At 48.1% G+C, this 3,661-nt stretch overlaps 1 pseudogene; it reads left to right on the top strand.

The window, feature by feature from the left end:
• Window positions 1–390: 390 nt before the first annotated feature.
• LOC124234635 (transcriptional coactivator YAP1-like) lies at window positions 391–2,161 on the top strand (annotated as a pseudogene).
• Window positions 2,162–3,661: the final 1,500 nt, after the last annotated feature.

Here is a 3,661-nt window from a genome sequence, read left to right as displayed (position 1 = left end):
CCAAAACCTCATATACCTAAATCCCCATTTTGAAACATAGATGAGAAGAAGGAAGTAATTAATTACAAAATGCTTTTAAGCAACTAGAATTGATTGATTAAAATGTACGGGTTGAGCGGAGCCGGGGCGCGGGCGGGGGCGGAGGCGCCGGGCGGGGGATGCGGGGCCGCGGCGCAGGCCCCCCCCCCCCCCCCCCCCCCCCCCCCGGGGGGGGGGGGGCCCCCCCCCCCCCCCCCCCCCCCCCCCCACCCCCGGCCCTGAGAGCGAGGAGAGCGCCGCTCCCGCCGCCTCGCCGCCCTCGCCGCTTCTCCCGTCTCGGCCCGAGCCGGGGCGCCCGGGCGGAGCCCTCAGCCCCCCTGGTCGGGGTGCGCGTCGGGGGAGGCAGGAGCCATGGATCCCGGGCAGCAGCCGCCGCCTCAGCCGGCCCCCCAGGGCCAAGGGCAGCCGCCCGCGCAGGCCCCCCAGGGGCAGGGCCCGCCGTCCCGGCCCCGGGGCACCCGCCCCCCCCGGGGTCCCAGGGGGCGTCGCAGGCCCCCCCCGCCGGGCACCAGATCGTGCACGTCCGGGGGGACTCGGAGACCGACCTGGAGGCGCTTTTCAACGCCGTCGTGAACCCCAAGACAGCCAACGTGCCCAAGACCTTGCCCATGAGGCTCCGGAAGCTGCCGGACTCCTCCTTCAAGCCGCCCGAGCCCAAATCCCACTCCCGACAGGCCAGTACTGATGCAGGCACTGCAGGAGCCCTGACTCCACAGCATGTTCGGGCTCATTCCTCTCCAGCTTCCCTGCAGCTGGGAGCCGTATCGCCTGGGACATTGACTCCCACTGGAGTAGTCTCTGGCCCAGCAGCTACACCCGCTGCTCAACACCTTCGACAGTCTTCTTTTGAGATACCAGATGACGTACCTCTGCCAGCAGGCTGGGAGATGGCGAAGACATCTTCTGGTCAGAGATACTTTTTAAATCACATCGATCAGACAACAACATGGCAGGACCCCAGGAAGGCCATGCTCTCCCAGATGAACGTTACGGCCCCCACCAGTCCACCAGTGCAGCAGAATATGATGAACTCAGCCTCAGGTCCTCTTCCTGATGGATGGGAACAAGCCATGACTCAGGATGGAGAAATATACTATATAAACCATAAGAACAAGACCACCTCTTGGCTAGACCCAAGGCTTGACCCTCGTTTTGCCATGAATCAGAGAATCAGTCAAAGTGCTCCAGTGAAACAGCCACCACCCCTGGCTCCCCAGAGCCCACAGGGAGGAGTCATGGGTAGTGGCAACTCCAAGCAGCAGCAACAGATGCGGCTGCAGCAACTGCAAATGGAGAAAGAGAGACTGCGACTGAAGCAGCAAGAACTGCTTCGGCAGGTGAGGCCACAGGCAATGCGGAATATCAATCCCAGCACAGCAAATTCTCCAAAATGTCAGGAATTAGCTCTCCGTAGCCAGTTACCAACACTGGAGCAGGATGGTGGGACTCAAAATCCAGTATCTTCTCCTGGGATGTCTCAGGAATTGAGAACAATGACGACCAATAGCTCAGATCCCTTTCTTAACAGTGGCACCTACCACTCTCGAGATGAGAGTACAGACAGTGGACTAAGCATGAGCAGCTACAGTGTCCCTCGAACCCCAGATGACTTCTTGAACAGTGTTGATGAAATGGATACAGGTGATACTGTCAACCAAAGCACCCTACCCTCACAGCAGAACCGTTTCCCAGACTACCTTGAAGCCATTCCTGGGATAAATGTGGACCTTGGAACACTGGAGGGAGACGGAATGAACATAGGAGGAGAGGAGTTGATGCCAAGTCTGCAGGAAACTTTGAGTTCTGACATCCTTAATGACATGGAGTCTGTTTTGGCTGCCACCAAGCTAGATAAAGAAAGCTTTCTTACATGGTTATAGAGCCCTCAGGTAGACTGAATTCTACATCTGTGAAGGATCTAAGGAGATAAGACATATATACCTGAAATGTCCAAATAAGCCAGTTGCGATCTTCTGGCTAATACAGAAAAAGATGAACAAATGTCCAGCAAGACTCTTTCATCCACTAGTTTGCTCTTCCTTGTCCATTGCTGCTGTTAATATATTGCTGACCTCTTTCATAGTTGGCTCTAAAGAATCAAAAAAACCTTTTTTTGTTTCTTTTGCTATTATAACTACTGTTCGTTTCGGGGGCTTGGGGAAGTGAGCCTGTTTGGATGATGGATGCCATTCCTTTTGCCCAGTTAAAATGTTCAGCAATCATTTTAACTAAATACTCAGACTTGGAAGTCAAATGCTTCATGTCACAGCATTTAGTTTGTTCAAGCAGTTGTTTCTTCAGCTGCCTTTGGCCAGTGGGAAAACATGACTTACTGGTCTGACAAGCCAAAAATGTTGTATCTGACATTAAGTACTCAATGCTGATCTGAAGAGAGAGCTGAAACTAAGGCTGAAGACTGTTTTCCTTTCAGTGTTCTTTTTTCTCCTAGTGCTATCATTAGTCACATAGTGACCTTGATTTTATTTTAGGAGCTTATAAGGCATGAGACAGTTTCCATAGAAATATATTAATTATTGCCACCTACTCTAGTATAGGTTTTGGTTTTATTGTGGGTTTGTTTTGTTTTGTTTTTGTTTTGTTTGGGTTGATTGGGTTTTTTTCAGAACCTAGGCAAATGACCATAGTAGTGAATCTGTTTATAGTTGTAGCTTGGGACGGTTATTGTAGTTCCTTTGGTAAAATCTACATTTCCTGATTTTTTACCATCATATTTAAATCTTGATTATCTGCTCTATATATACCCACACACACACTTATGATGTTTATGATAGTGTGATAAGCAGAATGTATCTTTTTTTTAGGTTTCCCTACTTTCCAATTTATTTTAAAATGGTAGCTTCGAATGTATGCATTTAGAATAAATGACTAGTAGTTTATATTTCACAGGTAGTTTAAATCTGGTTGGGGCCATCTGCAGATGGCTGAGGTAGTTTAGTGTTCTAGAAAGGGCTATTGTTATGGATCGTGCCTTGAGGAGTACTGTATGCCCTCTGGGTACACGATAAATATTATCTGATGAATTTGAAAGAAGCAAACAAGAAAAGGCTTTATTTTCCCCTTGTTACTTCCTTGGACTAATTTTAAGTTTTGATGGGACATAACTGAGTAGGTTCATAATATTCCTGACAGAAGTAAGCTATATAGTGGTGCACCCTCCTTTAGCTTAGGAAGTTTTACCTTCGCCTTAGTTTTGGAAGTAAATAAATTCTAGTACTTTAGTTCTCATTTGTAATGAACACATTAAAGGTTACTTTGAAATATTAAAAAAAAAAATGTATGGGTTGATTTTATAGACTTTCTTATAGGCTCTCACCAAGAATGCGTTTATTCTTGCTTTACGTACTATTCTCATAAATTGGAATATGTGGTTTCTAAATCCATATAGTAGAAGTGGAATAGCGTTGGACACAAGCAGACTCATTGGCGGTAGTGAGAAGTGACAATAGACAAAGCCTGTCAATATGGAAGGGAACAGTAAAATGCTGAAAAGCACGTACAACCTAGAAATCAAGTTATCTGGAGCTATGTAGTATAGGGGGAAAGTGAAAAGCCCTTAAGTAGTCTTAGGGGGTCCCCTTCTGCCTTTTTATATCCTTAAAGT

Source organism: Equus quagga, unplaced genomic scaffold (genome assembly GCF_021613505.1).
Source record: "Equus quagga isolate Etosha38 unplaced genomic scaffold, UCLA_HA_Equagga_1.0 98001_RagTag, whole genome shotgun sequence".
Classification (NCBI taxonomy): Eukaryota; Metazoa; Chordata; class Mammalia; order Perissodactyla; family Equidae; genus Equus; species Equus quagga.
Note: the sequence above shows the minus strand (reverse complement) of the source record. Positions and strands in the feature narration are given on the sequence as shown.